General features: G+C 47.5%; 1 protein-coding gene across 6 annotated transcripts in view; it reads left to right on the top strand.

Annotated features, from left to right (window-relative positions):
* LOC102159510 (dehydrogenase/reductase SDR family member on chromosome X) overlaps positions 1 to 23,055 on the top strand; it is a 334,565-nt gene that overhangs the window by 254,800 nt on the left and 56,710 nt on the right. For 2 of the 6 annotated variants that reach the window (XR_002341340.1, XR_002341350.1), the window contains one exon: positions 4,137 to 10,002. The exons of 3 other annotated variants lie outside the window; for them this stretch is intronic. The gene's annotated coding sequence lies outside the window, so the exon portion shown is untranslated. Of the gene's footprint in view, positions 1 to 4,136; positions 10,003 to 23,055 lie in introns of those variants that run through there. One more of the 6 variants, XR_002341341.1, reaches the window with a different exon arrangement.

Here is a 23,055-nt window from a genome sequence, read left to right as displayed (position 1 = left end):
GCACTGAGCCACTGGGAAGTCTAGGAAGATGCTGAAGGCAGAACTCAGCAGGGTCAGGAGATGGCTGTCTCTGGATTTCACTTGGAGCACACTGGAAAACCAGGGTGGGTATTTTAAAGGCTCAGTCGGGGAGCTCACAGGAGACCCTACCCCAGGAGGACTGGACCCCCAAGGACCAAGGAGAAAAGTGAGAATCTTTTTTTTTATTTAATGATTTTTATTTTTTCCATTATAGCTGATTTAGCGTATTCTGTCAATTTTCTACTGCACGATAAAGTGACCTCATCACACACATATATACATTCTTGTTCTCACATAATCCTTCATTATGCTCCATCATAAGTGACTAGATATAGTTCCCTGTGCTATGCGGCAGGATCTCACTGCTTATCCATTCCAAAGGCCATAATTTGCATCTGTGAACACCCGATTCCCAGTCTATCCCACTCCCTCCTCCATCCCCCGGCAACCACAAGTCTGTTCTCCAAGTCCATGGGTTTCTTTTCTGCTCAATTGTGCTGTGTATTAGATTCCAGATATAAGTGATATCATATGGTGTTTACCTTTCTCTGACTCACTTCACTTAGCATGAGAGTCTCTAGTTCCACCCGTGTTGCTGGAGAATCGTATAACAACCTATAATGGAAAGGAATATAAAAAAGAATGACTATATTTGTGTGTATGTGTAAAAAGAATGAATACATGTATATATATTTTTAAAAAGAATGAATGTGTGAGTATATACATATATAAAAGATTGAATATGTGTGTATATATATATTTTAACAGAATGAATTATGTACACATATATATGTATATATGCAGTGGGGACAAAGGACCCCATGCTGGGACATGAGCCAGTCCTCTGGCTCCCGCAGTCCTGGCGGGAGGGTCGTGTTCATTTCTTCCTCCCACGGCATCACAGAGATTATAAACTACAGTTGCCAGAGTCCTGGAGGGGAGGCTGGTTCATAATGACAGTGAGTGTCACCACTGCACTCCCCTCGGTCCAGAATTTGGGGACCCCCTATGGAGCCCACATTCTGACAAATAGGAATTAAAAGATGCAACCAGTCCCCAGGATCTGGCATATACTGCAATTACATCTTCCTCCCCAGGACATCGAAACCCACCTCTTCTGCATCCCTGTTTCCCCTCTTGGTTCCATTTAAACTCTAATTCCCGGAGCCACTTGGATGGACTTAGAGATGCTCATACTAAGTGAAGTGAGTCAGACAGAGAAAAACGAATATCATAGATAATCACTTCTATGTGGACTCTAACATAGGACACAAAGGCACTTACTTACAAAACAGAAACTGTCTCATAGACAAAGAGAACAGTCTTATGGTGATCAAAGGGGACAGGTGGAGGGGGGAATGAACTGGAGGTGATGGACTGGCATGTGCACACTGAAGTCTGTGGAATGGCTGGCCATTGGGGACCTGCTGTCTAGCACAGAGAACTCCGCCCAATATTCTTTGATCATCTCTGTGGGAAAAGAATCTGAGAGAGAATGAATGTGTATACATGGATCACTGAGTCACTTTGCTGTACACCTGAAACTAACACAACATTGTAGACAAACTCTACTTCAATACATTTTTAAAAAGAGGAAAAAATCTCTAACTCCCCTTTAGCAACATTGGATGTTGGAGTCAGGCATCACTCTGTCCTCTCCATCCAGAAGCTGCCCCTTGTCTCATTGGTAAATTCACGAATGAGGGGTCATTTCATGTTCCTGGCTATTTAGAAATTGACAAACTGTAGAAGGGTCTTGATAATATCTCTTGCAGGTAATGCAAAGAAAGTGTATGTTTCTTTTCATTAAAAAAGCTCATTGCAGGGTCAAGTTCAGAAGTGAGGCTCCATGCTAGAGGTCTCCATATGTTTTGATCCCGAATGCATTACTTAATTCGGAGGGGTGGTGTGCGTTTCTTCCATAGAAATAAATTCAAAATTTTAAAAGGCTCATGGTAGGAGTTCCCGTCATGGCTCAGTGGTAATGAACCCGCCTAGGATCCGTGAGGATATGGGTTTGATCCCTGGCCTCATTCAGTGGGTTAAGGATCCGGTGTTGCTGTGAGCTGTGGTGTAGGGTGGCAGCTGCAGCTCCTATTCAGCCCCTAGCCTGGGAACTCCCACGTGCCACAGGTGAGGCCGTAAAGATAAGTATGTAAATAAATAAAAACTCATGGTGGAAAGTGCGTGGCCAGTACAGAAAAGCGTTAGAAGCGGAGACACCTGCCGTCAGTGTTCCTGTTCTAGTTTTTTTGTTACTGACATTGAGAGCTATTTGAACTTGGTTCTTTATTTAATAACATATCATAAATGCTTTTTACATGGGATAAAAATTCTGAGCAAATAATGTTTTCTCATTTTGTGGGTGACCCTGCAGCATATGGAAGTTCCCGGGCTAGGGGTTGAATTGGAGCTTCCACTGCAGGTGCACACCACAGCCACAGCAACGCCAGATCTGAGCTGCACCTGCAGCCTACACCACAGCTCATGGCAATGCTGGTTCCTTAAACCACTGCGTGAGGCGTGCCAGGGATGGAACCCGCATTTTTATGGATACTTATTATTCTTATGGATACATAATAGTATCCAATTCTTATGGATACATAATAATAATATCCTATTATTCTCATGGATACATTTTTATGGAGTTGGGTTTTTAACCTGCTGAGCCACAACAGGAACTCCTAAGCAAGTAATTTTTAATGGCCTCATATACACACCCAAAAGGATATCCCTGGTCCCCTGGTAGTTGAAGACCCAGCCATTGTCACAGCTGTAGTGCTGGGCACTGGTTCACATATCACAGAAGAGGTGTCATTTCATATCTGTGGGATCCCCAGGGTGACGTGCGTGGGTGATGAGTTTTGGTTTATGTAAGGGTGGTTAAGTCCCAGAGTTGCAAACGTGTGGTGTGGAAAACCGATCTGGGACTTGCCTCCAGCACGTGTAGCTTTGGTGTTCAGGACCAAAGGGAGCCCAGACTTGCACTCACAAGGGAGGAAGGCGAGGCCTGGGTGCTCTGAGGGTCTGCCGAGACTAGAGGCTGCCTCCGAATCCCTCTGAACACAGCACTGCCTGGCCCCAAGCTCCTGGCTGCATCATGTCTCTCCTGCATCACGTCTCTCTGGCATCTTTACAGGTGAGGGAAGGAGGCCAAGGGGTGAGGCTGCTTATGGGGTGGAACCCACACCTGTGCCTCCTGGGGTCCAATTCCCAGCACCCTCCAAGCCCCTCCCATCTCCTGTCTGCAGTCTGGCTGCCACTCACTCAGCCCTGCAGGCTTCCCCATCCCCCAGCCAACACCTGAATCTTTTCTGGATGTCAGGTCCATCTGCCCAGGACAGCCACAGGGCAGCCCCATTCCCATCCTCTGTGAGGGTCATGGAATCCCAGACTCAGTCTTTGTTATGATGAACAGACTTGGTTTCCTAGTGAAGCTTCGGATTTGCAGGAAAATTGAGCAGGCAATCCAAAGATTTCCTGTTGCCATTTTCAGTCTTACCTACCTTCTGTTTGAGGACACGTGTCTTGTCATTGATGAGCCAGTATTTCTTAAATTTTGTATTATAGTTGATTTACATTGTTGTGCCCATGTCTGCTGTACAGCTCAGTGCCCCAGTCACTGGGGATTATGCATGTAACCCCTTTCTTACACTGTCCTCCCTCTTGGTCTATCTCAGGAGACTTCATAGAGTTTCCTATGCTATAGAGCAGGACCTCATTGCTTATCCATCCTCAGTCATAGTTCATATCTACAAACCCGAAACTCCCCATCCAGCCGACTCCCTCCGCCTCCCCCTTGGCAGCCACAAGCTTGCTCTCTATGTCTGTGAGTCTGCTTCTGTACTGCAGACAGGTTCATAGCTGCCATGTTTCAGATTCCACATAGAAGTGTTATCATATGATATGTGTCTTTCTCTTTTTAGCTTATTTCACTTAGTATGAGAATCTCTAGTGGAATCCGTGTTGCTACAAATGGCATGATTTCATTCTTTTGATGGCTGAGTATAGGGACCAGATCTCCTCAATGCGTTCCTTGGACTGTGGATATTTTTGTGTCCATATCTTGGCTGTCATGAGTTAGTATTGAATTTTTTTTTGTTTGTTTTTGGTAGGTTCCAAAGTGTGTGGACGTACCTTCATGACGTAAATATTTATGGAGCACCTACTGTCTGCAGACTATCTGGATAAGAGGAGTGTGTGAGTCAGGACGATAGAGAGGAATCAGCACCCCCACAATCATCTTTGTGCCTCCCTGGGTGTGTGTCTGTTTGAAGTGTGCAGGGGGGTGATTGAGAGAAGAGAGGAAGAGAGAGGAGAGGAAGAGGAGGAAGAAAGAGTGAGAGTGGGAGAGGAAGGGAGGGGGAGAGAGGGGCCCTCATGCCTTCTAGACGAAGAATGTGGAATCTCCACAGCAAGATCAGGGAATGAAAGCCCCGAGAGGCCACAGCTGATGGAGACAAGGGCCCTGGCCAAGGGCTGGCTGAAGGATCTCCCAGAGTTTTCTTATTTCAGCCTCTCCCCAGTCAACCATATGCACTTGTCCACCAAGAGAAGCCTGGGAGCCAGGAGACATGTCACAGCTCAACTGATCATTAGATCCTCCCCCATACCGGGTCCTTGCCAGGGGACTCAGCCCCCCTGGTTATTGTCAAGCCACCCAAGGTAGCTGGTCCTTCCAAGGGGCTCAGCCTCCCTGGCCATCATCTCGTGACCCAGCTCACCTGATCCTTCCCAAGAAGGAGCCTCACCTCCAGGACACCCCACACCCGGTGCCTTTGCCGTGTCCTCATCACACACATCCAGGAGCAAAGCAACACAAAGCCAACTCACAGCCCTGGGGAGAGGCTTCCCCCCAGTTGCGCTGCACAGCGCACAGGGAAGTTCCTGGTTTTTCTGTGCCATCCACATACCCCCACAGAGGGTCCTGCGGCTTCAGGCTCCCAGAGCCCGGCTGACTTTGGTCGACACACTAGGCCAGCAAGGATCCTAGCGGAGGTAGAGCCCTGTGGGGGCTGCAGGGCCCGCCCCTCCCGGAGCTGCTCCCCAGGTGCTGTTCATTCCGCAGCAGCCTCAGCGGAGCGCATGCGCAGCGTCCTCCCCGCTGGCTCCGGAGCCCAGAGCTCGCATGCACAGTACATCGAGGGGGCTCCCAGGCGGTCCCCGGGGGTGCGGACCCGAGTCAGGATCCTTGCAGGTGAGTCGAGCATAGCCTCTGCCTGGGAGCAGGTCGCTCCAGGGCAGAAAGACCTTGGGAACATCCTGCGAAGGACCCCGAGGCCGACGTTGTCACGAGGAAGAGGATGCCCCAGCTGAAGCAGAGGTCCCTACGTGGTTCGCTAACCCCGCAAAAGCCAGGGGGCGGCATCGCAGGTCGAGCACATTTGGGGCAAGGGGTGAGGTGGGGAAGGAGCCCTCTGAGTTTCTGGGAGACAAATGAGGAATGGCTCAGCGCCCAGCGGGTGGGTTTGTTCCCAGGATGTTCCAGGTTGGGTTCCTGTCGTTGGCTGGATTTGCCAGCTCCCCTGAGTTGCCAGCTCTGCCCGCCTGAGTCCTACCTCTGGAGGCAGCAGCGACCTGTAGGGGATGCATTATTTTGGGTTCTGGGTCTGACCTTCTGCTGTGGGGTCTCTCCCTGTCTCTCTTCTGCTCCTCCTCTGGCCCTTTCTCCCTCTCTGTCCTTCCCTCCTTGGCCCCTTCCCTGGCTTTCTCCTTCTGGTTCTTTGTCCCCATATCTCTGTCTCTTTCTCTCAGTCTCCTCCCAGCCTTCCCCCATCCTTAACCCCTCTGTCTCCCTCCCTCTCTCCTTCCTGATACCCCATCGCAGGTCCTAAGGGCTTGAAGGACAGCCACACCTCCAGCATCCCCTACAAGCTGGCTCCTTGGGCATTTGGTGGGGCAGGGGTGTCTCCTCCACCAAGGGGCTTGGGAAAGCTGCCTCTGCACATGGCAGACAATCCTCTGGACCCGCAGCTCCCCACATGCGAAACAATTTCCTCCCAAGGCAGGCAGGACTTCCGCCTGCATCTCCAACCCGCAAACACCTGGGCAAGAGCTCTGGACACAGGGCTCAGCAGGGATGCGGGCGCTCTCCCAGCAAAAGCCGAGAAGCACACCAGCCATGGCACCCCACCCGACCACAGCACGCAAAACCCTTCTGCACAGCCCAGGAGGCAATGGCGCCCAGGGCCGCGTTCTCCACTCCCGCAGAAGGGAAGCACGTCTTGGCCCCCTTCTCAAGAGTGGCAACACTTCTGGGGCTCTCCAGCCTGTCTTGGGAGTTGGAGCCTGGCCAGAGGAGTGGGGAATCGGAGCTGCCACTCCTGGTGGACCCCACGGGCACAGCACTGCCCGATCCGAGCCTCATGGGCAACCTCCACCGCGGCTGACGGTGAGGCTGCCTCCGGAAGCCCCGGAGCAAGGCCGGGGAGGGAACACGCCTCCCCTGGAGACGCCTCGGGTTCCGAACCCAGTGAGCCACACCGGGAACTCCAGGTTTTCTTTTCGCCGACTGCTGTTTTCTGCACATGCCACCCCCTGGGGGGAATCCCGAGGTAAGTCCCTCCCTCAGGGTTTCAGGCCCAGTCACCTTGCCCCCTTTGGAAAGGGCACCACCAGCCATGCATCTTCTTTGGCCCGTCAGGGGACACATCCTTCCACTCCTCCCTCTGCAGGGCTGTCAAAAAGGCACTTTCTGCAGGGTTGGATGTGGCAGGGGGGTCGGAATGGGAAGTGCCAGGTGGTGGTCGCTCCAGTGCCTGGTGGTCTGTGGAATGATGGCCCCTTGACCTTCTCTGTGCTCTGAGGACAGCTCCCAAAGGAAGGGTTTGGGGGAGTGTTGGAGAGGAAGAGAAGACAGCACGTGCAAGAGACCTCCACGAAGAAAGAAGCCATGAGGGGCAGAAAGCAGTTCAGCCAGGAGGAGCTCATCTGGGCAAAGCCGGATCCACCTAAGTGGCGGCCGAGAGCCGGCTGAACGTCAGGGAAACTCTTGTCACTGGGTTGACACTTCTTGGTTCTCCCTGTAACACCATGGGAGCCGCACCCCCTTCCCCTTTGCACTCGTGCCCCTGCAGCGGGACTGCCTGGGTGGCCTGCAAGGCATGCTGGGACATGTGGGGGCCTATGGAGGGATCTTTGTGGAGCCCTGCCTCTGTGCCACACGCTCAGATCCCCTGACCTTAAACACCAAGACATATAAAAATAGCCCTTACCTCCTCCTAGGAGATAGCTTGGTAGTCTTCCCCCCCCCCCATTTAAATATACCCATTTAATGGCTGTATCTGCTACCCATGGAAGTTGCCAGTCCAGGGGTCAAATCAGAGGTGCAGATGCCAATCTACACTAGAAACAGAGACGCACCACATCCGAGCCTCACCTGCAACCTACACCCCAGCTCAGAGCAATGCAGGGTGTTTAACCCATTGAGTCAGGCCAATGACGGAACCCACTTCCTCATGGCCCCTATGTCAGGTTCTTACCCCACTGAGCCAGCCCAGGAACTCTGTGGCCCTGGGATCCTCTGTGTCTTTGGGCTTCCTAGCAGTATGGATCGTGAATGTAAGAGCCGAGACCAGAGAAGGTCATGGTGGACCTACCGGGTCGGAGCAGATTCCGGAGGTGTGAGCCATGCTGGGAAGAGAGTTGTGGGGTTTGTGGCTGTGCCTTTGGCGTGCAGAAGCTGCATCCTCTCTCAACAGGTGCAGAAAAAGCCTTTGACAAAATCCAACACCTCTTTCTGATAACAACCCTTCAGAACGTGAGCCTAGAGGGAACCGACCTCAACATTCGAAAGGCCATATATGACACACCCAGAGCTGCCATCCTTCTCAGTCGTGGAAAAAGGAAAGTCTTCCCATGGAGAGAAGGCACAAGACCAGGATGTCTGCTCTCGTCTCTCCCATTCAACCTAGTTTTGGAAGTCCTAGCCAGGGCAGTCAGAGAAGAAGAGGAAATGCAAGGAATCCCAGTGGGAAAGGAAAGAGTAGGATGTCCCTATTTGAAGATGACATGATACTATCCCCAGAGAATCCTCAAGACGCTCCCAGAAACCTGTTAGAGCTCGACCATGAATTTGGCAAAGTCGCAGGATACAAAATGAATATACAGAGATCAACTACATTTCTAGAGACTCACAATGAAAGATCCACGAGAGAAATTAGGGAAACAATCCCCTTTACCATCGCATCAAAAAGAATAAATACTTAGGAATCAACCTACCTAAAGAGACCAAAGACCTGTATTCTGATTACAATCAGATGCTGTTGTAAAAAATCAGAGATGACACAATAAGATGGAAAGACCTTGCTCTTGGACTGGAAGACTCCAGATTATCCAAATGACTCCACTCCCCACGGCTGTCTACAGATTCAGTGCAATCCCTGTCAAGTACGAAGGACATTATTCACAGGACTAGAACAAACTCTCTGCAAGTTTCTTTGGAAGCACAACAGACCCAGCAGAGCCAAAGCCATCCTGAGAAAGAAAAGGGAGCTGAAGGAATCAGTCTTCCTGACTTCAGACTGTACATACAAGCTACAGTCATCAAAACCATTTGGTACTGGCACAAACTCAGAAATGGAGATCAGGGGAACAAGACAGAAGCCCAGAGGGAAGCCCATGCACCTGCAGTCCACTCAGTTATGACAAAGGAGGCAAGAGTATACAATGGAGAAAAGACAGTCCCTTCCCCACGTGGTGCTGGGAAGACTGGACGGCCACTGTCACAGAATGCAATTAGAACCCTTCCTAACCCCATACACAAAACTAAACTCAAAATGCACTAAGGACCTCAATGTAAGACCAGACGCACTAAGACTCTTAGAGGAAAACATAGGCCACACCCTCTCTGACATGAACCACAGCAATGTCTGCCCAGATCCACCTCCTAGAGGAATGACAATACAAACAAAAATAAAATATGGGACCTAATGAAGCATAAATGTTTCTGCCCAGCAAAGGAAGCCCTAACCAAGACAAAAAGGCAACCCACAGAATGGGTGAACATACTTGCCAGTGAAGCGACTGACAAGGGATTCATGTCCGGAATTTATAAACACCACCTGTAGCTCAATACCAAAACAAACAAACAAAAAAACAAAAAACCCTTAGCAACCCCAACAGAAAATGAGTAGATCTGTCAACAGACAGTTCTCCAAAGAGGATGTACAGATGGCCCACTAACACATGAAAAGGTGATCAAATCACTATTAGGGAAACGCAAAGCAAAAGCTCTGTGAGCTGCCCCCGTACCGCAGCCAGCGTGTCCATCATGCAGACAGACGTCTGCAAACAGGAAATGCGGGGAGGGTGTGGAGCAAAGGGAACCCTGTGATACCAGTGGTGGGAATGTCAGTTTGTACAGCACTGTGGAACACAGGAGGGAGAGTCCTCAGAAGACTCAAACTAGAATAAGCATTTGATCCAGAAATCCCACCCCGGTCATCTCTCCAGAGAAAACCATGGCCCGAAAAGATCCGTGTACTCCATTGTGCGTTGCAGCGCTCTGAACAAGAGCCAAGACAAGGAACCCACCTCAATGTCCATCGACAGAGGCGTGGATAAAGATGTGGTCCATAGACGCAAAGGAGTGTGACTCAGCCATGAAAAGGAAAGAAGGAAAGGCATTTGCAGCCACATGGGTGGACCTGGACACAATCAGGCTGCGTGAAGCTAGTCAGACAGTGAGACACCCATATCATGTGCTATCACTTGCATGTGGCATCTAAAAAAAGGACACCGTGAACTTCACTGCAGGCCAGATACAGACCTATAGATTTTGAAAGACTGATGATTTCCCACAGACACAGATAGGAGGGTGGGGGGAAGGGCTGGAGGTCTAGGATGGAAATGCTATAAAGTCAGGTCATGGTGGTCAAGGTACAACAGTAAATACAGAAAAATTCATTGAGTAATTTTTTAAAATGTTGGAATGTAGTTGATTTTTTATATAAAAAATAAAAATGGGCATATGCCTCAAGAGGTCTGCACTACTTTTCTATTTTTTTGTTATAACTGATATACAATGTTGTGCCAATTTCTGCTATTCAGGAAAGTGACACAGTCCATCAAATGTGTATTTATATATATTTTTTTCTCTTATTATCTTCCATTACGTTCTATTCCAAATGACTAGATAGAGTTCCCTGTGCTGGACAGCAGGACCTCATTGCTCATCCATTCTCAATGTCCTAGTTTGCATCTACTCACCCCAACCTCCCCACCCAGCCCCCTCTCTCCCCCTCCCATTCCGCCTTGACAACCACAAGCCTGTTCTCCAAGGCCATGTGTTTCTTTTCTATGGGAAGGTTTACTTGTGGCAGTGATGGGATTCCAGGTATAAGGGATCTCCTGTGGTGTGTGTCTTTCTCTGCCGGACTGACTTCCGTCAGTATGAGAATCTCTGGTGGCATCCCTGTTGCTGCTCATGGCATGATGTCCTTCTTTGGATGGCCGAGTGGTATTCCACTGTGTATGTGCACCACATCTTCATCACCCATGCCTCTGTCCTTGGCCATAGAGGTTGTGTGCATGGCTTGGCTCTCACGAGCCAGTGTTGATGCTTTCTTTTGTTGTTTTTGGCTGGGCCACAGTGTTTGGAAGTTCCTTCATGCCCTAAGTATTCATTGAGCCCCTCCTGTATGCAGAGTCTCTAGATGAGAGGGGTGTGTGAGTGAGAACGTCCCAGAGGAATAAGCACCCCCAGGGTCATCTTTGTGCCTCCCTGTGTGTGTGTTTCAGGTGTGGAGGGGGTGCTTGAGAGAGGAGAGAGGAAGAAAGAGGAGAAGAGGAGGAAGAAAGAGTGAGAGCGGGAGAGGAAGGGAGGGGGATAGAGGGATGCTTATGCCTTCGTCTAGGTTCCCAGGAAGGATGTGGCATCTCCACAGCAAGATCAGGAAATGAAAGCCCCGAGAGGCCCCAGCTGATGGGGCCACGGGCCTTGGGCAAGGGCTGGCTGAAGGGTCTCCCGGGGTTGTCTTCATGCCTGCCTCTGCAGACAACAGGATGCTCTTGTCCAGCAAGCGAAGCCTGGGATCCAGGAGCCAAGGGGATTGAGCATGTCACCAGCTCACCTGGTCCTTGTCAGGTCCTCCCCCATAACCGGTCCTCACTAAGGGACTCAGCTCACCTGGTCATTGTCAGGTCCTCCCCCATACCCGGTCCTGGCCAAGGGACTCAGCTCACCTGGTCCTTGTCAGATCCTCCCCCATGCCTGGTCCTCTCTAAGGGACTCAGCTCACCTGGCCATCATCTGGTGACCGAGCTCACCTGGTCCTTCCCAAGAATCAGCTGGAGCCTCACCTCCAGGACACCCCACCCCTGCTGCCTTTGCTGTGTCTTCATCACACACATGCAGGAACAAAGGAAGAGAAAACCAAAGCACAGCCCTGGGGAGAGGCTTCCCCGCCAGGTGCCCTCCGCAGCCCACAGGGAAGTTCCTGGGTTTTCTGTGGCATCCACATACCGCTCTGGAGGGTCCTGTGCCTTCAGGCCCCCAGAGCCCAGCTGACTTGAGTGGACAGAGCAGGCCAGCATGGCACAGAGCTGAGGCGGAGCCATGTGGGGGCTGCAGGGCCCGCCCCTCCCAGCGCGGCTCCCCAGGTGCTGGTCATTCCCCAGGAGCCTCAGCAGCGCATATGCGCGCCGTCTTCCCGGCTGGCTCCCCAGCCCAGAGCTCGAGTGCCAAGTGCGGAGTACACACTGGGGTGGGGGGCTCCCAGGCGGTCTCCCGGGGTGCGGAGCAGACTCCGGATCCTTGCAGGTGAGTCGGGCCTAGCCCCTGCCAGGGAGCAGGTCGCTCCAGTGCAGAGACCTTGGGAGCATCCTGCGAAGGACCCGAGGCCGAGGCTGTCACGAGGGAGATGGTGCCCTGCCAGAAGCGCAGGTCCCTGCCTGGCTTTCTCATCCCGCAAAAGCCGGCGGGCGTCACAGGTCGAGCAGATTGGGGGCGGGGGTTGGGGGCTGCGGAAGGAACCCGCTGGGCTTCAGGAAGTGCGGAGCCCCTGGGTTTGTTCCCAGGATGTTGCAGGTGGGGTTCCTGCCTGTTGCTGGCTTCGCCGGCTCCCCTGCATGGCCAGCTCTGCCCGCCTGTTTCCTTGCCCCGGAGGGAGCAGCGACGTGAGGGGAGGCGTTCTTTGGGGTTCCGGGTCCGACCTTCTGGCCTGGGGTCTCTCCCTGTCTCTCTCCTGCTCCTCCTCGGGCCCTTTCTCCCTCTCTCGCCGCCGCCCCACCCCCACCTTCCCCTGCCTTTCTCCTCTGGTTCTCTCTCTGTCCCCATCTCCTTTCTCTTTCTCTAGGTCTCCCCCCGGGCTTCCCCGTTCTTTCCCCCGTTGCTTCCCCCTCTGTCTCCCTCCCTCTCTCCTTCCTGACACCCCATCGCAGGTCCCAAGGGCCTGAAGGAAAACCACCAGGCCTGCGGCACACCCTAAAAGTTGGTCCTTAGGAATCCATTTATGCGAGAAAGGTAATTATCGGGAAAATGCTTTTAAGAGTCGAATTAACCAGAGAATTCTCTGGACGTTTTATTGTTGTGGTTGTTTTTTTGCTTGTTTTTTTTTTTTTTTTTTTTTTTCGCTTTTTAGGGCTGCACCCTGGACACATGGAAGTTCCCAGGTCAAATCGGAGCTGCAGGTACTAGTTTACGCCACAGTCGGTGCAATGCACCATCTGAGTCTTGTCTGCAGCCTACACCACAGATCACGGCAACACTGGATCCTTAGCCACTGATTGAGGCCAGGGATTGAACCCGAAACCTCATGGTTCAGAGTCTGATGCGTTTACAGATCGGGAACTCTTGTTGTTGTTGCTTTCTTTCAAAAACGGGATGTTTTTGAAGTTCCTGTTGTGGTGCAGGGCAAATGAATCCGACCAGGAACCATGAGGTTGTGGGTTCCATCCCTGGCCTCGCTCAGTGGGTTAAGGATCCGTCGTTGTGGTGAGCTGTGGTGTGGGTCGCAGATGCGGCTCGGATCTGGCATTGCTGTGGCTCTGGTGTAGGCTGGAAGCTATAGCTCCGATTAGACCCCTAGCCTGGGAACCTCCTTATGTCGCGGATGTGGCCCTAAAAAGACAAAAGACAAAGAAAAAACCCCCAAACAAACAAACAGAAACCAAAAAAAGGGAGGTTTTTTTGAGGGGGGTGGGGGTGGCCAGGTGTGGGGCAGGCTGCTCTTGGTATGGGGTGGTGAATATTCTGGAAAGTCCACTGCTCTGTTGGAGCTTCAGAGAATGGATTTTCCGGGCAGGTGCAGAGCAGGGAGACCCGCCCTAGGCTTTGGGAAAGCCTGGACCTGGGCTGGGTGGGGACAGGTGGGGTTCAAGAAAGAGAATCAGGAGTTGGTGAACGGGCGGCTGTGTTTGTTGAAGGGCTGGAGAAAAGGCATTTTCAGCTGGTAGCCCGGGAGTCCCAGACCAGACGGGAAAGACGAGGGTAGAGAAATTGGGGTGCGTCTGTGGGTGCGATTTAAGCAGATTCAACTGTGGATACGGCTTCAAGGGCCGTGCAGAGATTGCTGGCATCCCGTTGCCGAGAGAGGTTTGGGCCATGGGAAAATGATCTCCCAATGACCCAGTCTCAGATCCCCCGCTCTTCCATCAGCTGATCTTCCACGAGGCCGTTCAGGACGCACAGTGGGGCAGGGGAGGCTCCTCAGTCATTGGGGTTAGGAAGACGCCATCTCCACAGGGCAGAGAATAAACTGGATCCTTAGCTCACACCATGCTCAACCATTACCTCAAAATGCAGTCAGGGCCTCAACCTCACATCTGAAACCCTAAAACACCTGGGGAAGAGGTGGTGACATAGGAGTCAGCAAAGATTCAGTGGCTCTGACAGCAAAAGCAAACAAACAAACAAACAAACAAACAAAAAACAAAAAGCAAAAGCGATGGCACTGAAATAAAACAAAACGAAACTTCTGCACAGCAAATGAGACAATGGAGCAAAGAGACACTTTCTCCTTTCCTGCCCAATGGGAGAACATATTTGCAAACTATAGAGAATGAAAAAGCTGCTATGTCTATCCAGGGTGTCTTGGGAGGTGGTACTTTGTAACAGTTCTGAATTGCCGGTTGATCCATATCAGACAGTTTGTCTTAGTTATGCCAATAAGTGAACTCACTGGTACTTCTTAGTGAAAGAGGCCAGCTGTCCTATGAGGGGATTTCTAGTTCCCTGTAGGATGAGGGCGGCACTAGGAAGTTTTCAGAGAGCTGGTGGGATTTCCTGAATTCCCTGGAGGACCCCTCTCGTCTGTGCACCTGTCTGGTAAACTCAGATTCTGTGTTCCCTGCAGAATATGCTTGCGACCAGCCTCCTGGCTGCTCCGATTGCCCCCCTCCCCCCCAACAGCTTTGCAAATCGGATTGTGTTTCAGAGACTCATCTGAGGCTCCCAAGGCTGCTTCCTTTTTTCTTCCCCCAGCCCGCGGGTTTATCTTTTTTTTCTTTTTGTTTTTTATTACTCAAATGAATGTATCACATCTGTAGTTGGATAATGATCATAATCCAATTTCACAGGATTTCCATCCCACAGCCCAAGCACATCCCCCACCCCCCAAACTGTCTCCTCTGGAGACCATAAGTTTTTCAATATCTGTGAGTCAGCATCTGTTTTGCAAAGATGTGCATTCTGTCCTTTTTTCAGATTCCACATGTCAGTGAAAGCATTGGGTGTTGGTGTCTCATTGTCTGGCTGACTTCACTTAGCATGGTAGTTTCTAGGTCCATCCATGTTGCTAAAAATGCTGGTATTTCGTTCTTTTTGATGGCTGAGTAATATTCCATTGTGTATATGTACCACATCTTCTGGATCCACTCCTCTGTCGATGGACATTTAGGTTGTTTCCATGTCTTGGCTGTTGCAAATAGTGCTGCAATGAACATCGGCGTACATGTGTCTTTGAGAGTCATGGTTTTCTCTGGAGAGATGCCCAGGAGTGGGATTGCTGGATCAAATGGTAGTTCTATGTTTAGTTTTCTGAGGCATCTCCATGCTGCTTTCCACAGTGGTTGCACCAATTGACAATCCCACCAACAGTGTACTAGGGTTCCTTTTTCTCCACACCCTCTCCAGCACTTATTGTTTGTAGACTTTTGGATGATGGCCATTCTGGCCAGTGTAAGGTGGTACCTCATAGTGGTTTTGATTTGCATCTCTCTAATAATGAGTGATGTTGAGCATCTTTTCATGTGTTTCTTGGCCATCCATATGTCTTCTTTGGAGAACTGTCTGTTTAGATCTTCTGCCCCTTTTTTGATAGGCTTGTTTTTTTTTTTTTTTTGGTAAGGAACTGCAGAATTTGTTTATAAATTTTGGAGATGAATCCCTTGTCAGTCGATTCACTTGCAAAAATTTTCTCCCATTCTGTGGGTTGTCTTTTTGTGTTGTTTAGGGTTTCCTTTGCTGTGCAGAAACTTTGAAGTTTGATTAGGTCCCTGCCAGAGTCCAGCTTCAGCAGCCAGGATATTCCCTCCGGGGATGGACAGTGTCGGCGAAGCACACGGAGACAGCCTCTTTGTCCCTTCTTTCAGGGCGCTGGACTGCTCAAATTTTATTAGCATAGTTAGCAGTTTATACAGACAGCTTAATTGTAACTTACATCACAGTGCTTAGATCATATTCTCAAAGGTTAAATTTTAGACTACATGGTACAGTAGATATACAATGTGTTCTAAAAATTTTAATCAAAACAGATACAATGCATCATGCAAAATTATAATGGCTACAAAACATTATGTGGAAAAATCATTATATGAAAATAAGGCAATTCGGTATAAAAACGTCTTGTGGTTACTTTTAGCAAGCGCCGCCCGTTATTGTTTTAAGCTAAACTTTAACAACTAGAAAGGTCACAAGCACAAGAATTTAACATTTACAAAAACTCATTTTTAGATTAAAGCTTGAGGCACTAACTTCAAAGCATTATGGTCAAGGGACACTATGAGAAAATATTTTTTTATATCAGAGCAACTTAATTTCATAAAACTTAAAAGCTCCCTACAAAACTTATTAAAAGCAAGATTATATTTTTCCATCAAGAATGATATATGTCTAACCTATTCTAACCTATTGTACACTCCACAATTACCTAACTCTAAAACCTATTTTTACTTGTAACAAACCAATGAACACTTTGTTTTGCTCACATTAGATCTGACTAGGGGGAATTTCACCAAGGAGAAGCTCTTATTATTTTATTACTGTTCCAATTTTTGTTGTTCCAATTTTATTGAATCACAAAACAATATAGAAAAGTAACAAAGAATAACAAACAAATAACAGAAAAGCCTGAGTTATAAGTAAATAACAGGAAAGACTGAATTTTTCAAGAAGCAATTTTTATTCTTGCAATATTTTGTAAAGCCTTCATTTTGCTATTGTTGTGTTGTTGTTGGGTTAGCAGGTGAGCCTCATTATTTTTAGAACTTGCCCTCGGAACTGTGCCGGCGGGTAGGCTTTTTTTCCTTGGTTAGGAACCCTGCCTTCGGAACTGAGCCATCAGGCTAGTTCCCTTCCTTGGCCTCCTGTATCTCCTTGGCTCCCCGCAGGTCCCATTTGCTTATTTTTGTTTTTGTTGTCAATACTCTGAGAGGTGGATCTGAGAAGATGTTGCTGTCATTTATGTCAGAGAGTGTTTGGCCTATGTTTTCCTCTAGGAGTTTTATAGTGTCTGGTTTTATATCTAGGTCTTTAATCCATTTAGAGTTTATTTTTGTGTATGGTGTAAGGAGTGTTCTAATTTCTTTCTTTTGCATGTGGCTGTCCAGTTTTCCCAGCACCTCTTATTGAACAAGCTGTCCTTTCTCTACTGTATATTCTTGCCTCCTTTGTCATAGATGAGTTGGCTGCAGGTGCGAGGGTTTAGTTCTGGGCTTTCTATCCTGTTCCACTGATCTATATTTCTGTCTTTGTGCCAGTACCATGCGGTTTTGATGATTGTTGCTTTGTAGTAGAGTCTGAAGTCCAGGAGCCTGATTCCTCCAGCTCCATTTTTCTTTTTCAGGAAGTCTTTGGCTATTCTGGGTCTGTTGTGCTTCCAAACTTTAAAATATTTTGTTCAAGTTCTGTGGAAAGTGTCCTTGGTAATTTGATAGGGATTGCATTGAATCTGTAGATTGCCTTGGATAGTATAGTCATTTGGATAATATTAACTCTTCCAATCCAAGAGCATGGTATGTCTTTCCATCTATTTGTGTTTGATTTCTTCCATCCATGTCTTATAGTTTTCAGAGCACAGGTCTTTTGTCTCTTTAGGTAGGTTTACTCCTAGGTATTTTATTTTTTGGATGTGATGGTAAACGGGATTGCTTCCCTAATTTCTTTTTCTGCTCTTTCATTGTTAGTATATAGAAATGCCTTCGATGTCTCTGTATTAATTTTGTATCCTGCGACTTTACCAAATTTGTGGATAAGCTCTAAGAATTTTCTGGTAGAGTCCTTAGGGTTCTCTAGGTGTAGTATCATATCATCTGCAAATAGTGATAGTTTTGCTTCTCCCTTTCCAATTTGGATTCCTTTTATCTCTTTTTCTTCTCTGATTGCCATGGCTAGGACTTCCCAAACTATGTTGAAGAGTAGTGGCGAGAGCTGACATCTTTGTCTTGTTCCTGATCTCAATGGGAATTCATTCATTCAACTTTTCACCATTGAGAATGATGTTCACTGTGGGTTTGTCATATATGGCCTTTATCATGTTGAGGTAGATTCCCTCTATGCCCACTTCCTGAAGGGTTTTTATCAGAAATGGGTGTTGGATTTTGTCAAAGCCTTTTTCCATGTCTATTGAGAGGACCATATGATTTTTATTCTTCAGTTTGTTAATGTGGTGTATCCCACTGACTGATTTGCAGATGTTGAAGAACCCTTGCATCCCTGGGATAAATCCCTCTTGATTATGATGTACAATCCTTTTCAGGTATTGTTGGATGTGGTTTGCTAGTATTTTGTTGAGGATTTTTGCATCAATGTTCATCAGTGAAATTGGCCTGAAGTTTTCTTTTTTTGTGGAATCTTTGTCTGGTTTTGGTATCAGGGTGACAGTGGCCTGATAACAAACAAATTTGGGAGTATCCCTTCCTCTGCAGTTTTTTTGAAATAGTTTCAGGAGAGGTGTTAGCTCTTCTCTAAATGTTTGATAGAATTCGCCTGTGAAGCCATCTGGTCCCGGACTTTTGTTGGAAGTTTGTTACTCACAGTTTCAATTTCAGTTCTTGTGATTGGCCCGTTCATCTTTTCTATTTCATCTTGATTTAGTCTTGGAAGATAGTACTATTCAAAGAATTTGTCCATTTATTCTAGGTTTTCTGTTTTATTCGCGTATAGTTGCATATAGTAGTCTCTTATGATCCTTTGCATTTCTGGGATGTCTGTTGTTACTTATCCTTTTTCATTTCTAATTTTATTGATTTGAGTCCTCTCTCTTTTTTTCTTGATAAGTCTGGCTAGGGGTTTATCAATTTTGTTGATTTTTTTCATAGAACCAGCTTTTTGTTTTATTGATCTTTTCTGTGATTTTCTTTGCTTCTATTTCATTGATTTCTGCTCCCATCTTTATGATTTCTTTCCTTCTACTAACTTTAGGGCTTGTCTGTTCTTCTCTCTCAAGCTGCTTTAGCTGTAAAGTTAGCTTGTTTATTTGAGCTTTTTCTTGTTTCCTGAGGTGGGCTTGTATTGCTATAAACTTTCCCCTTAGAACAGCTTTTGCTGCATCCCATAGATTATGGAGTGTTGTATCTTTGTTGTCATTTGCTTCTAGGTATTTTTTAATTTCCTCTTTGATTTCTTCAGTGACCCATTGGTTGTTGAGTAGCATGTTGTTTAGTCTCCACATGTTTGTGTTTTTTGCAGATTTTTTCTTGTTGATTTCCAGTCATATAGCGTATAGCGTTGTGGTTGGAAAAGATGCTTGATATGATTTCAATTTTCTTAAAGTTACTGAGGTTGGATTTGTAGCCCAGGATGTGATCCATCTTAGAGAATGTTCCATGTGCACTTGAGAAAACTGTGTATGCTGTTGCTTTTGGATGGAATGTCCTATAAATATCTAAGTCCACCTGGTTTAATGCATCATTCAGGGCCTGTGTTTCCTTATTGATTTTCTGTCTGGATGATCTGTCCATTGCTGTCAGTGGGGTGTTAAAGTCCCCGACTATGATTGTGTTATTGTCAATTTGTCCTTTAAAGTTGTTAGCAGTTGTCTTATATGTTGTGCTGAACCCATGTTGGGTGCGTAAATATTTGAAATTGTTATATCTTCTCTGATTGATACTTTGATCATTATGTAATGACCTTCCTTGGCCCTTAAACTATTCTTCATTTTAAAGTCTATTTGGTCTGATGTGAGTATTGCTACTCCAGCTTTCTTTTGATCCCTGTTTGCATGGAATATTTTCTTCCATCCTCTCACTTTCCATTTGTATGTGTCCCTAGAAGTGAAGTGGGTCTCTCGAAGACAGCATATGTATGGGTCTTGTTTTTGTATCCATTCAGCCAGTCTATGTCTTTTGGCTGGGGCGTTTAGTCCATTCACATTGAAGGTAATTATTGATATGTATGTTTTTATTGCCATTTTATTAATTGCTTCAGATTTGTTTTTGTTGCTGTTTCTTCCTTCCTTCTTCTCTTGTTCTTTTTTGCCTAGAGAAGTTCCTTAAGTATTTGTTGTAAGGCTGGTTTAGTGTTCCTGAATTCTCTCAGCTTTTGCTTATCTGTGAAGGTTTTGATTTCTCCTTCAAATCTGAATGAGAGCCTTGCTGGGTAAAGTAATCTTGGTTGGAGGTTTTTTCCTTTCATCATGTTGAGTATATCATGCCACTCCCTTCTGGCCTGCAGAGTTTCTGCTGAAAAATCTGCTGATAACCATATTGGGGTTCCCTGGTATGTTATTTGTTTCTTTTCCCTAGCTGCTTTCAAGATTTTCTCTTTGTCTTTAATTTTGGTCAGTTTGATTAATATGTGTCTTGGGGTATTCCTCCTTGGGATTATTTTGTATGCTACTCATTGTGCTTCCTGGATTTGAGTGAGTGGTTCTTTCCTGTGTCAGGGAAGTTTTTGGCTATTATCTCTTGGAATATTTTTTCTGTCCCTTTCTCTCTTTCTTCTCCTTCTGGCACCCCTGTAATGCGGATGTTGGTGCATTGAACATTGTCCCAGAGTTCTCTGAGACTCTCTTCATTTGTTTTCAAGCTTTTTTTTCTTTTGTGTTCTGCACCTGTAATTTCTACTAATCTGTCCTCCACCTCGCTTATTCATTCTTCTGCCTCCTGTATTCTGCTGTTAGCTACCTCTAGTGAGTTTTTAATTTCAGTTATTGTATTTTGCATCCCTTCTTTTTTTTTTTTATTTTCCCACTGTACAGCAAGGGGTCAGGTTATCCTTAGATGTATATATTGCAGTTACAGTTTTTTCCCCCACCCTTTCTTCTGTTGCGACATGAGTATCTAGACATAGTTCTCAATGCTATTCAGCAGGATCTCCTTGTAAATCTATTCTAGGTTGTGTCTGATAAGCCCAAGCTCCCAATCCCTCCCACTCCCTCCCCCTGCCATCAGGTAACCACAAGTCTCTTCTCCAAGTCCATGATTTTCTTTTCTGAGGAGATGTTCATTTGTGCTGGATATTAGATTCCAGTTATAAGTGATATCATATGGTATTTGTCTTTCTCTTTCTGGCTCATTTCACTCAGTATGAGATTCTCTAGTTCCATCCATGTTGCTGCAAATGGCATGATGTCATCCTTTTTTATGGCTGAGTAGTATTCCATTGTGTACATATACCACATCTTCCGAATCCAATCATCTGTCGATGGACAAAGCTCTACTTAAAAGAGACACATGCACCCTCATGTTCATTGCATCCCTTCTTATTTAAGTTTTATATCTTGTATCTCTTTGCTCAGTGTTTCCTTTGAGTTATCCGTCTTTGCCTCCAGTTCATTTCTAATGTCTTGCATCATCTTCAGCATCAATAATTTAAAGTCTTTTTCCTAGAGGTGAGAATCTCCTCATCACTTAGGTGATTTTCCTGGCTTTTTCCTTTCTCCCTCATCTGAGTTATATAGTTCTCTGTCTTTTAATTTTTATAGGTTTTTTGGTGTGGTGACCTTTTTATGGATAATAGAGTTGTAGCCTCTCTGACTTCTGATGTCTGCCCCCCATGTGCCTGAAGTTGGTATGGGGGCTTGCTGTAGGCTTCCTGATGGGAGGGGCTGATGCCTGCCCCCTGGTAGGTGAAGCCAATTCTAATCCCTCTGGTGGGTGGGACTTAGTCTCTGGATGGGGTTAGAGGCAGCTGTGTGCCAGAGAGGGGTCTGTAGGCAGCCTGTTTACTGAGGGGCGGGGCTGTGTTCCCACCTGGGTTGTTGTTTGACATGGGGCTTCTCAGCACTGACTGATGGGTGGGGCCAGATTTTCCCTAAATGGCCCCCTCCAGAGAAAGGCAGCTGCTGAATATTCCCGAGGGCTTTGCTTTTAATGTCCTTCCCTCACAACAAGCCACGTTCCCCCCTCTTTTCCCAGGATGTCCTCCAAGAACTGCAGTCATGTTTGACCTAGATTCTTATGGAGACCTCACTCTGCCCTGGGACTCAGTGAATGTGAAAGTCCATGCGTGCCTTTTAAAAATGGGGTCTCCGTTTCCCCCAGTCCCATGAAGTTCCTGTGCACAAGCCCCACTGGCCTTCAATGCCAGATGCTCCAGGGGCTCTTTCTCCCAGGGCCAGGTCCCCACACGTGAGAGTTTGATGTGTGGCTCAGAACTCTCACTCCTGTAGGTGAGTCTCTGTGAACCAGTTAGTTTCCAGTCTGTGAGGCTTCCCACCCGGGAGGTATGGGGTTGTTTATATCACGAAATCGCCCCTCCTACCTCTTGATGTGGCCTCCTCTTTTTCTTCTGGAGTTGGATATCTTTTTTAAGGTTTCCGGTCCATTTGGGCGAAGATTGCTCAGCCTTTAGTTGTGAATTTTGTTGTTTTTAGGAGAGAGGTTGAGCTCCAGTCCTTCTATTCTGCCGCCTTAATCCCATCTCCCTCCCAAGGCTTGTTGCATTGATTTCCTTTACATTCTCTGGACAAGTTTACACCTAGGCTGAGGGCTGACTGGGGGGAACTTCCTGGAGGCAAAGTGTGCCCTGGTCCTGCTTGGACTTGAGCCCGTCAGAAGGACGTCCACGTCCCCCAGCTGCGTGGGTCCTGGCCTGGGTGTGCCCGCCCCTGGAACAGACCGGGAGAGCTGGGAGTAGAGCCTCCTGATTCCTGGGGGAGAGGAGGTCCCCGCCCAGGGCCACCGTTAGTCTGAACTCAGAGGCAAACAGGGAGATTGGGCCTTGGTTATTTTCCCGCCTGGACCTCATTGAGGCTGGAAGCTCCATGCTGGGGGTTTCTTCTCACCAGCCAGCCAGCCTGGCCTCTTCTGTCAGCTGGGCCTATGGAGGCAAAAGTTCTCAGAATGTTCTATTGGTGGTATATTGCTTGGCAAGTAAAAATTGAGTCTTTTTTTTTGCTTTTGCTTTTTAGGGCCGCACCCATGGCCTATGGAGTTTCCTAGGCTAGGGGTCCAACTGGCGCCACAGCTGCTGGCCTGCACCACAGACACAGCAATGCCGGATCCAAGCCACATCTGCGACCTATTCCACAGCTCACGGCAATGCCAGATCCTTAACCCACTGAGCGTGGCCAGGGATTGAACCCGCAACCTCATGGTTCCAAGTCAGATTCATTTCCCCTGTGCCAGACGGGAACTCCCAAAAGTGATTCTTTCAAAAATTTTATTTAGGTTTAGTTGAAGTACAGTTGGTGGCATTAGTTTCATGTGGAAACATAGTGATACAATTTCTAATAGATTATACTCCATTGAAAGTTTTTATGAAATATTAGCTACATTTCCCTGTGCTGTACCTATGTTCTTGTATTTGTCTATTTATACTTAGGAGTTTGTACCTCTTCCTCCCCTCCTCCATCTTGCCATTCCCCCTTCCCTCTCCCCACTGGTCACCACTAGTTTGTTCTCTGTATCTGTGGGTCTGCATCTTTTTTGGTT

This window comes from Sus scrofa, unplaced genomic scaffold, assembly GCF_000003025.6.
Source record: "Sus scrofa isolate TJ Tabasco breed Duroc unplaced genomic scaffold, Sscrofa11.1 Contig905, whole genome shotgun sequence".
NCBI classification, from domain to species: Eukaryota; Metazoa; Chordata; class Mammalia; order Artiodactyla; family Suidae; genus Sus; species Sus scrofa.
Note: the sequence above shows the minus strand (reverse complement) of the source record. Positions and strands in the feature narration are given on the sequence as shown.